A 12,348-nucleotide genomic window follows, 5' to 3' on the forward strand; every position below is an offset into this window, starting at 1 on the left:
CTTCTGCCTGTATGCAGACATATCTATGAGCGGAGGATTTGCAGTTGTGGAAGAGGATGAGGAAAATCCAGCCCCTCCTCCATCCCTCAGCATCTGCCCCAGGGTTTCCTCCGGTTTCCAGCCTCTTAACAAGTGTAGCTTTAGCGGTCTGAGTTCTTCCCATTTCTTTTACTCAAGGACAGCTTTGAGGCGTTACTTTGACATCTCCACAGTATCCAGACCGGTGGCTACAGCAGCAGTTAGAGGACATTTATCCAAGATGCACCAGACAGTTGCCCATTTTGCAGAATCAAAGAATGGTTGAGGTTGGAAGGGACCTCTGGAGGTCATCTGGTCCAACCCCCTGCTCAAGCAGGGCCTCCTAGAGCGGGTTGCTCAGGACTATGTCCAGACAGTTTTTGAGTATTTCCAAGGATAGGGACTCCACAGCCTCTCTGGGCAGCCTGTGCCCTTGAAGCTTGTTCCAGCCATGAGTGTAAACAGTCATTCTTGAATGTCGCAAGTCAGTCGGCCCAAATCTACCTGCGGGTGCAGAGGGTCAGCTCCTGGTATCTCTAATGGGAGCTGTCCTTGTGGAGCTGTCAACAAAGTATAGTCCTCAATTTTACTTTGGATAGTTTTGTGATAACTAAAACAATAATTTTATTCCACTGTTTACACTGTACTTTGTGTAATTCCAAAAATCCTAGAAAAACACACTTACAGGTTTTCTTTTGCAATGCCTTTGCTTATTCTGACAATCCTTTGTGTAAGTATTATCACAAAAAGACTGCTCGTTGGTATAAAACTAGGGTTGTTGCATTTACTACAAGCCTTTTACACAGGCTATGTCTCTGTGCTCTGCTGTATACTGACTTGCTTTTTGGGTCAAATCCTACTGCTTTTATTCACATCACTATCCCTGCTTTTGTCTGGTGGGAGTATACCTGGAAGTATAGAGAGTGAAAGTTGTCCCTCTGAGTTATTTTGCAAATGATACCCTCAACTAATGGATCTTGCATCATTTCAAATTAACTTGAAAATCAGATTGCTTTAAATTCATGTGACAGAAAATGAGGAAACACATGAAAGCGCAAAGCTATTAAGGAACAGTCAGCTGAACACAAGGCTGTGTTGAGTGGTTGCATTTCTGAATCTCAAAAGAACAACTGCGGAAAATACTTCAGCTGTCAGCAGTTCCTTGTCCTCCTCCAGATGAGACTGCTGATATAATGAGAGGAGGGGCAATGAAGAAGAAAAAGGGAGATGTTTGCACAGAGAAAATTAATCAGCGTTAACATGTGTGCATATAGTTTGTATAATGCTTTTCATCTCCCTGTTGGCATTGCAAATATATGACCTACAAAGTAGGTAATTGATAGTTGCCCCCCCCCCCCCCCCTTTTTTTTTTTCAGGCAGGAAAACTGAGGTGGGGGGGATTAAATGATTTCTCTAGAATAAACCTGTGTTGGAGTCCCTGGATCTCCTGCTTTGCTCAGATCACTCGTGCCCTGCTTTGCAATATGTGTTTTTTGCTCTCAGCCCAGGCTGGCAGGCAAAAACCCCACAGCTAACGGGAGAGGGCAGGTACCACGAGCTCTGATGAAGGGGACGCTTTCTAGCCAAAGGATCTTGAGAGCTGATTTCTTGGCTCAGTTACTAAGAAATGAGCTCTCTTTAAATCCTCTGGGTTCAAAACAACACGAGCAGTGAGGAGGGCTTTTGTGAGCATTCCTGACTATGGCAGAACTAAAATGATGATGTTTTTTTCTCTTCCTCGGGAACGTGGCAGTTTAATAGTGATGGCTCTCGTAAGGAGTCGTGTTCTTTATTTAGAACAGCCTTTGGCAGTTTTCTTGTGCTACGTCTTGAAAAGTGCTTTTCCTATGCCTTGCAGTTTCTTCTATAAAATTCAGTTTACAACTCGGAGGTGGTCATTCAGCTTTATTTAGACAGAAGTACTGAGTCAGATGGCAAGAACTTGGTGACCTGTGTTTCTGGGCTTATGCTGGAAGGTGCTATTCTACCTCTGTTTCAAGTAATAGCCTTTTATTAGTAGTTGTGGATATTACGGTTTTACACGCTTGCGTATACACGTCACAGCCTGAAATCCTAATTCAGTGTTGCTCGGTAGTTACCTTAGCAAAATGTCAAGCGTTTTGTTTTCAATAAAAATTGAGTAAGGTCCCAAAGATTTATGTAAAAGATATTGTAAATGGAAAGGAACAAGGAACAAGCCTTTTGCTCAATGGCTAATTATACAGCTGGGCCTTGCCTTCTGGAGGCTGATGGGTTATTTTGAACAATTCCCTTTCTGTCTGCAGCCATGCCTCAGGGGAGAGGGATATGAGATAAGTCAACCTGGCTGAATGTTTTCTTTAATTGGCTTCAGCAAAACAGTAGTATTTGCAGGAAATATTTCTTGTATTTAGTTTTCATTTGAGGGTTACAAGTGCTTAGTTGTTTAAATCAGAACTTTAAAAAAGTAATATTGCCTAAGCCTGAAAAATTTCATGGGAGATCAATTTATTGTCTTTAAACTTCAAATTGTATTTTTTGATGTTATTTTCTTATCCTGAAGGGTGAGAAAGCTTGTTTTCAAGAGGCTAAAGATGTGAAATGTGTACCTTGGGAGAGGTGGGCAGGATACAGCTCCAAAGGCCACAATTTTCAAGAGAGGCGTCAAAATAAATGGCTGGATCAGGGAAAGACTCAAACCACGGCAGGGTTTCCTCTCCTTAAAATATAGATGTAATTATGCATGCTGCATATCTGCAGTGGCCACATACAACCTAATCGTTTTAAAATCAGGAACAACTTTGTGCATTCAGTTTTTCTGAGCCGTGAGCCATTTGTCTCACTGAACCTGAACCCAGGAGCACTAGCTCCTGCCGTTTAACACAGAGAAACAGGAGGGGCACTGCAGCCTCTGGGGCCATGCATCCAGGAGCTGCCAGCCCTGCTGACTTAGCAGCAGAGCTGGGGTTGCTCTGCCTTATAGGATCAGACCTATCCTAGGGGAGTAATTTCTGTTTTCCTCATCTTTTACACCGCTCTGTTAGCAGTGGCCTTGGCTGGGATGCTGTGTTGTAGCTGGATGTCTGAAGCTGGTCTTTACAAGCTCATATCAACCAACAAATCAACCAAAGCATTGCTGGATGGCATATTTCTGATTTGGAGAGCCACCCAGATGAAAGCAATAGGCAACATAGCAGGTACTCTCATGACTTTTCTGGCAGCTCACTTGCCTTGCTTATTGCAAGGAGTGGGTTGCAGAGTACACTGTTACTCTTTCCTAACTGAGACAGTTAAAGCTTGCTGTCATTTTTTTCACCAGCTCCTCAGTTTGTTAAAAGTTGATGTTGCAACCCTAATTGTCAATACTAGAAGATGAGACCACTGCTCTATTATACAGTGTGGTATTTGGTTCAGTGTCTATCTAATAATCTGCAAGAAAGCCAGCAACCAGAAAAAAGTGCACCTCAATTTTTCAGGAACTTAGCGTATCACCTGAAAGCTTTCCCTTTCCATATTCCCATTCCCTTTCCCATTTCCACAGCAATGCAGGGACTATATGGAATTTTTGCCTTTGCATAAAGCACGTTTTTGATTCTGTGTGCTAATGCGTTTGTTCCAATTAATGTAATTCTGTATATTATTGTCTTCTGTAATTAGGAAGAAAAAAAAAAGAAAAAAAAAAGAACTTGTCGGTGGGAAACGGGATATTTTGCAATTTTTATGAACCTGTATATCCCTGAGCAGAAGTCCTTATTGCTTACAAGGCAGCTACTTGAGGATGGTGCTTCTCTTTTTTGGAGCATGTCACGCTCTCCACATTATTTTCTTCAAGACCAGCTATGTAACATGGTGGTGGTGATGTATTTTCAGTTTCCATTGCCACCGCTTTCTATAAAGTTATTTGAAGCTGCAAGTTTACCAAGCCTAAGGAGCCAAATTCCTGTTTACCTGTTCAGCATTCCTTTGGTATTCAGATCAGATCCAGTAAGGGATTACCTAATTTACAGAAGAAGCTTCTATTTTCAATTGGAGCTAAGTTCTGACCCAAAGCAAAGTCAGCAACAGAAACCCCACTGACTCCATGCAGCCAGTTTATTCGCTCCCTGATCTCAGTTCACCAACATAATTAAACTGTTTGATGCTTTAGAGCAGAATCCACAATTCCCTTGGGATCTGGATCTGGAATCCATGTCACACCTGCTCCATTTACTTAAAACCCCATGATTTTAATGCCTCACTGTTGCTGCTGTTCCTGTGAGGGCCATGGAGCTGCTGCAGTGCAAGAGGTGCGAGCTGGATTATATTCCCTGTAACGCGCTGTGGACCCGGGGGTGCTGGCAGGGCACGGAGGGCACCTTATGTAGTGTCAGTGGGCCAGACCCCCTCCCAAGCCCTCTTTACCATGACTGGAGAGTGTGCCTGCTGGGGGTTTTGGAAGATAGCAGCAGCCCATGAAATACATGGCGGCTGGAGTCGGTGCTGAGCTGAGCCCTCTGCCAGCGCGCCAGGACCTTGGCTGAGGCAGGCGACTCCACTTCTGCTTCCCCCTCTGTTAAACAAGGATAACAACTCTGCTCTGTTCTTCAGAAGGGGGCTATGGGGATTAACTGCTTGTAGGAAGGCTAAACCCTGTAAGCGTCTACCTTTCAGATGCATGTCCAAAGCTAAGCTCCTTGCTTTTGAAGGCTTGCCCACCCCTATTAAACACTTCAAGGGGAAATCAAAGCAGCCATCCTCTGTTAATGCAGGCAAGAAATGCCGAGATGCTAGTGCCAGATATTTTGGCGAAAGGCAATAAAGATGTAGGAATGAAAGCCCAAGTGATTCTGCAAAGCTGAAAAAGATTAGCTCATGGCGCGTTTGGTCTAGACTGCAGTCTTGCCTTATTTTAACTAAATTTAAAACATGCTTTTGAGAAGCACGTTTTGTTTTGGCCATGTACAATCGATTCAGGAAAATGCTAGATTTGTGTTGAGCATAAGCGTTAATGGCTATTCTGGAAAGATTTTTGGTTTTATCATAATGTATTAGGTTAAAGAAAAACCTTCAAACACATTTATTCTCCTTTTGAAGATAATACAGGTATGTAAGGGTACTGCTTCTGAGAAATAGCAATAAATTAAGTTAATGCCATCTTGTGGAAATAATCTATTTAGTCATGTTGATTAAAAGAGGAATTATTATTTACAATGGAATGTGGTCCCCTTAAGAAGATGTGTTATGACATTTAATAGAAAATAGTTTCTTACGTGAGGTTTTTGGAGACTCGAGATGAAACTAAATGGAAAATTACATCCCTGTTACAGAATTCTGTAAGTTATTATAGTATTTTAATTAAAACTGCAGCATATAGACCCTGACTAAAGAATATAAGATTTTAGGGAAGTGTCTGTGGAATACCTATGGAATTACCTAGGAATTTTCATTTATAAACTGTTTTCTTTCTGTAATGCATACAATAATCAAAAGCATGGAAATGTTCTTTATTACCTGGAAATATTTCAGACAGGAGTCTGTTGGAAGTGAAATCTTGGACTCAGGCACTCTAATGAAGTGAATTTGTTTATCACATGACTTACATTGGAAAGGAGGAAAGGGAAATGTGTCCAAATGTTTGAATAGCCATTCAAAGGTTACCTAAATCATTCATTTCTAGTTCATATTTTCTCTCTAATAAGGAAAATAAGAGTTCCTGGATTTTCTCTAATTACATCATGTTCTGAATAGAAGACCATGTTGCTCGTGGAGGTCAATCATTTTGATGACTTAACTGGTCATGTCTAAGTATCTTTAATATAGGCCTACAGATTTTAATTTAGAGCCAAAACCAAAATCTAATACTGACTCATAAGATTACATGTTTCCAAATTAGATATATTCTGCATGTTTATGGTTCTCTCTGTCTTTGTATTATGATTTGCAGACCTTAATCCAGGAAAAGGCCTCTTAATTCTGGTGAAATTTTGACATTTTATTCAGCAGACTCAGTAGTAAGTTAAACACACTACCTGTTACTTTATCACAGTGATAGTTTTGAGCTGTGAGGCTTGTGTTTTTTCAGCAGGGGTGGTGGTTCTGGTGTCTTTTAAACATTTAGTATCCAAGAATTGGAAAAAAAAATGGATGAAAGATAATCTGTAAGTGCTTGATTCCTAGTCACATACATCTGATCAGATTTCCCAGTTAAATTTATAGTATAAGGTTTCCCATACAGTATTTTTAATGGGCTTACATTTTCTTGAGCTCTGGAAGTTACCCTGGACTCCAAGTAATACTGTTGGTAAAACCTCCATCCACTTCAACTGGGTTACCTGGCACAGTTTTCTTACTTGTCCTTTCAATGTTTGGTTCATCCTTTCTGCCTTGCCACTAGAATGTGGCCTCCATGGGTTATGTAAATCCCATTTTATGTTCAATATCCTAGCCATTTCTTTAATAAGTACTGCCACAGAGTGAGGCCCCTTACCTGATGACATCCCTTCTGTTACTCCACATATTGGGATTATTCTATCAGTAGGCACTTTACTAACACAGGAAAGCTTCAGGCCAACTGAAAAAAAGTATGCCCATGCACAAATAAGTATCTATATTGATTGCACCTGGTAACTCATAAAAATCAATTTGCCAGTACTCACCAGGAGTAATTCCCTTCCTCACATCTCCAGGAGGAGGTTTTATTTGTATTTTAGGATTGTTTTTAAGTCAGAGTTCATTTTCTTGAGTTATGCTCTTATCAATTAGTAACATTTTTGCTCCAATGGCGTACTTTGTGCTATTTTCTACTAGAGCGTCAGCTCCCATGTGTCTCCCAATGAACTTGTGTCATCAATTGTCTCGTAACAATTGAGGTAACAATACATTGTCCATAAGCAGTAACCCACCATCCATTTGAATCTTTAACACTTTAATAATTCAGCCAGTTTAATTTCCTTTTTCGTATTTTCTGGTGTCGTTATGGATGTCTTTCTGGTAGGTAATAAAAGATTTATAGTGCTAACTAAAGCTGCTTGCTTAGCTGCCTCGTCTGCTTTTCGATTTCCTCTTACAGTGTCTGAACTGCCACTTTGATGCACTTTACAGTGTATCGCTGCTACTTCTTTGGGCTTCTGTACCATCTCAAGTAGTTTCAAAATCTCATTCCCATATTTAACCAGGATGCCTTGTGAGACAGCAGTGCAGTCTCCTTCCACATAGCATCGTATGCATCTATCACTCCAAAAGCATACTTAGAGCCTGTTTGGGTATTAACTCGTTTCTCTTGGGCCAACTCCAGAGCTGTTGTGAGTGCTATTAATTCATTTTTTTGTGCAGAGATATTATATGACAGTATTCCTACTTCATTCGGTTAATGTCACCACTGCATACCCTGCTTTTTTTTCTCTGTACACCACGTAACTGCTTCCATCAGTGCAGAATTCTTCATCTGGGTTCTTAAGGGGTGTGTCTCAAATCCAGTTGGCTAGCCTATACCTGTTCAATAACTTGCAAGCAGTCATGGTTAATTTCCTACTCATTGTCCAACAGCAATAATGAAGCAGGATTCAAGGCAGTACTTAGATTTAATTGAATATCATCTTGCTCTAGCAGCAGTGGCTGGTACTGTACCATACAACTGGGTGACAACCAGTGATGTCCTTTTTTTCTAAAACTGCAACCACTGCTTGTGGCACATATACTGTTATTTTCTGTTCCATTGTTAATTTTAGCACCTCAATTGTTGGCTCCATTTTTTTTATTATTATTTTTTATCTAATTTTTTGGGGTATTGTTTTTCCTTACCAGTTTTGCTCTTGCCTTGAGTTCTGCTTTTACTGGTTCCACTGACTTTGCTCTCCCAGGTTTCCTGGCTGCCCATACAAATAGTACGACTGCGTCCTTGATTGCAGTTGGTAGGTGATTCTGTTAATCTCCAAAAGTATCTTCAAAGTTTCCCTGTAACAAATATACTTGTGCCTGCCAGGCATTATTTTCAGCAATATGTACTTGTTTTTTTTCCTTTCTCAAAATTTATCTCAGCACGCAATTTATTTAATATGTCTTGTCCTAATAGAAGCAAGGGACATTCCAACAAGTATAAAGATTCGTGAGTCAAAGCTCATTTCTCAATTTCACATTTAATTGGTTGCAAAAAGGTTTTAACCTCTTACTTTCCCATGGCCCCAGTCAATGGCATAGAGAATTTACTCAATGGTCCCTTGCAGCTTTACTGCTGAATAAGTGGCTCCTGTATCTACTAAAAAAAATACAGTTCAAAATTTACAATTTAATTCCCCAGCTTTACTGGAAATGGGGCTCTGCTGGGGTACCGGATAGTTCTGCTGCCAGTCCCCTTCAATCTGATTCTTCCATGCCAATCATTAACAGTCCTCTTCAGGAACACCTGTTAATTTTGGCTCTCTGGATTAGTTCAGTTTGGGGTATTTGTTCTCCCAGTACCCCTCCTTCTGACAATATACACGCTGATTTAATCCCAGCGAGTCAGATGGATGAGAGAGAGATATTATATATCTCCCTCGTCCTCTTCCTCTGCCTCAATTTCCCATCATCCTGCCTCTTCCTTCTTTTTGAAATCCTTTACCACATGACAACATTTGGGCTAGAACCACAGCTGTTGCAAGCAAACTTGTTCGCATTTTTGCAATCTTGTTTCCTTTTTTGTCTTCTCTCCCTTTCTACTTAATCTCGATTATTACATACTTTACAAGCTTTCTCAGTTAACTGGGAAATAGGCATTCCTGAAACTCCATCTACTCTCTGCAACTACTTCAAGATATCAGGGGCTGATTGTACTATAAACAGCATATTAAATGTTACTTTGCCTTATCATCAGGATTTAAATCTGCCTGTTTCCTAGCTACTTCACATAGTCTTTCATAAAATACTGATGTTTTCTCATTAGGACCCTGAGTTACTTGGTATAATTTAGAAATGTTCCTAGGCTTTCTTATTCTGTGTTTAACTCCATACAAAATTAACTGCTGATACAGTTTTACAAGCATTTTACCTCCATCTGTATTCAGATCCCAGGGAGGTTCTTGTTCTGGCATAACAGCTCCGTCCTTTCCGTTGCATTAATCCTCCTATTTTCCTTGTTAGCCTTCTCTACCACCAGCAGTCTCTCTTCTGGAAGAAGGAGGGCATTTAACAAAACCTGCATATCTTTCCACTCAGGATTGTGATTAAGCACAATCATTTGAAATATTCCGTATACCTTCTTAGGATTTTCTTGGTAGGAGCCAGCTGGCTTTTTCCAATTTATTAAGTCAGAAGACGAAAATAGTACCTTTACAAAAACTGGCAATCCTGCAGGTCCTTCTGCTTCCCAAAGTGGGGCCTGAATTACTACCGGGGGTTGTGCCCTTTCTCTCCTTACTATTGGACCATCTTTCTGCCCTTCTACTCCCCTATACTCTTTGTTTCCCTGTCTTTCATCTACAGTATTTACCCGATCTCAATCTCTTTAATCGGATAAAAAACACTGTACATCTTCTTCCTCCTCATTTTATTTCAGACACCTTTTTCCAATACTACATGCCGAACACCACCTGGAGAGATTCTTATTCTCCTTATCCGACATCATCATGATCACATTGCTGTCATTGATTAACAGTTTACATTTTTTCCTAGTTTTGTGATTGTCCCATAGAGAAAAAAAATCTACATAAGGTACTTCATCCCATTTGCCTGTTCTCCAACAAAATAACATCAGTTGTAAAATAGTGTTATATTCCCAATTACCCTGTTCCTGCCATTTTTTCCCATCATCCAACTGGTAAATAGGTCACCATTGCATGCGTTCATCTTTCTTTTAGTTAGGTGATCCCCACCAAACTTATTCCAATTCTTATGGATGCACCCTAAAGGTTAACAAGGGGTTGGTTTGGAGGAAGGACTAGTCCCCATTTTACCAGACAAAGGGGTCTGTACCCACATAAACTCTGGTTTTCACTGTCGACATGTATGAAAATATTTATTACAAATGCTGGCCCAAACCAGACTTTTAACAAAGCCTCCTAACTCCTTTTTTCACCTTAACCAAAAGCACTATCTCACTGATGTTTGGCATCGCACCCTTGAGTCACTTACCACCTCCGAACAGGGAGAGGATCCCGGGAGTCCCTGATCAAAACAGTCGGTGTATGTTGGAGTCCTGCAGATCCCTTCTCCCCACTGGCAGCCAGCAAGACAATCTGGGCAAGGCTCTATGGCTGTCCCATCTGGGTCGCCAAAAGCTGTTGTCCGATAAAAGTTTGGATTCATTACCCAGTGTGCAGTGAGCCAATCCACAGGCTAAGTCGAGATATTGTTTATTTCAGAACAGTGCAAGTCTGGGTACCAGGTGGTTTCCCACAAAACTGGCACCCGTTATGGCTTTCCAAGCCACTCTTTATATAATCCCTAATCAACACACTTATATGTTTGTACACTCCCCTAGGCTCCCATTGGTTACCTAATCACCACCCTGCTGACATGCCAGAATCATTCTGCGTGTCCTCAGAGAGGAAGGGTCTCTTGTTGGACCAGGGTCTCCCAGCTTAGGGGTGTGATTTTTACTATTATGATGAGGATAGTTCACGGATAGTTCACATTACAGTACTCCTAATCTTTATTTTTCACCCAACTATTCATATTATGTTAATTGGCGATGTATTCAAGGGCATAGCCAGGATGTTTCCCTCAAGAATGTCAACATAATGTTCTTCCTAATTAGCAGTTCCTCAGTTAATCATCCATTAGACATCTCCAAGGCCTGGGTCATCTTGTCCTTCCCTCAAAGTACTTATTTTATCTCTTTCACTTAAAACAGAGTTGACTAGCTACTGGTATCAGTTGCAAGAGGTTTTTCCTCCTTAGTCTTGACTGGTTGAGGAAGTTTTGATACAGTATTTTCCCACGGAAAGTAGGACATTTTCGTTAATGTAAAACTTTTTGCCAAGGCACACTGACTACCCAAGATGGCCTTGACAGGCAAAAGGACGTGACTGACAGAAATGGACACTTGGACGGATGTGGCCCAGAATTGCTTTTTTCGGGGCAGCGGAGGTACTTGTCTGAGAGCTGGGAGATCATAGCCCATCTGCTATGCACCAGCAATTTTCCAGGATTGTTAGCACTGGACCTACACTCTGCCAGATCAGTGAGTGAAAAGCTGTTTGATCCAGACCTGATCCAGGCTTGTGTTTGTATTTTATCAAATTAGTCAGCCTATAGATAGGTCACTGAATTTAGGCTAACTTTGTACCAGCTGCAAGAGAAAATCTGGATCGAGCAGCAAGCTTGGTACAAGTACCAAGTTAACTTCTCAAAAATGCTAGAATACACTTGCCCCAGTAGTGTGGCCATTCCTGGTCAGCACATAGGCATGGGTAGCTGGAGAATTTTGGGGACTCCAGACTTGGAGCCCTACAAGTGGACTCATTTGCTACATCCCCAGCTTTCAGCCTGACCTGGCACAGAGATATGAGTTTGGGTGATCCAGGTTGCAAGGAGTGCCCCCCATACTTTTGATTTTCCAGCTATTTCGGGTGAACCAGGTGCAAGCTAACATGTATATAGACATACACTGTTCTTGCAGACGGAAACACTTTTTAAGTCTAAATTTTATTCTGGCCCTAAACAGCTCCAGCCTTGAAAAACTTGACATTTTTCATTAAACAGCATCTTTGCTGCCCAACCAATGCTGCTCACGCTGGAGCTCTGTGGCTGCGAGCACTGTTTTGGGGCAGAAAGAGCAACTCTCTGCTTGTTTTTGCCAGCACTCCCTGCCGCATCTGACTGCGTGAGGCAGGAACAGCCCAAACATCATGCCAAGGGTGCTTTTTGCCATCAATTATTCCCCATTAGAGAAGTGTGAGCACAGTCATTTAGTTTAACAGAGATGAACTGCCTTTCAAGCTTTTTCCCCTGCAGCAACAGCCCTGCCTGCGAGCTGCATTTCAAATGACTTTGGCTTTTCCTCTCAGCGTGTTTCCTCAGTTCAGGCTACAGGGCTGGAGCAGCTTTGGCTGGGAGCGTGGAAAGCATGTTGGGCCTGGGAACTCGTGTTTGGAGCTGGGGCTAGAAAGCTTGTGGGGGACTTTAAAACCAAGAGATTCAAATGCTTGCTTTCAGCATTTGGATCTGACAGCAGACAGCATCTTTCTCCGGGCTGTGCTCCGCGATCCTGAAGGGGCAGCAGCAGGAAAGCATGTACTTAAATTAGGTGATGCGTGCAAGGGTTAAACTCACTTGAGAGCAGCTTGAACGTGAGGGTTAGTTTTTATGGAGGAAAAGGGAATCGTCTGAAATAAGTGCTGGAAATCAAGAAGGAGGTTTGCAGCCCAGAAAGAGCCTCCGGGGTGAAATGTCAAA

The 12,348-nt window shown here is 41.6% G+C and overlaps 1 protein-coding gene across 1 annotated transcript in view; it reads left to right on the plus strand.

Moving 5' to 3' along the window:
- Positions 1–12,348, plus strand: part of TMTC1 (transmembrane O-mannosyltransferase targeting cadherins 1) — a 151,825-nt gene that overhangs the window by 83,967 nt on the left and 55,510 nt on the right. The gene's annotated exons all lie outside the window — the stretch shown is intronic.

This window comes from Cygnus olor, chromosome 1 (genome assembly GCF_009769625.2).
Source record: "Cygnus olor isolate bCygOlo1 chromosome 1, bCygOlo1.pri.v2, whole genome shotgun sequence".
In the NCBI taxonomy this organism is placed as follows: domain Eukaryota; kingdom Metazoa; phylum Chordata; class Aves; order Anseriformes; family Anatidae; genus Cygnus; species Cygnus olor.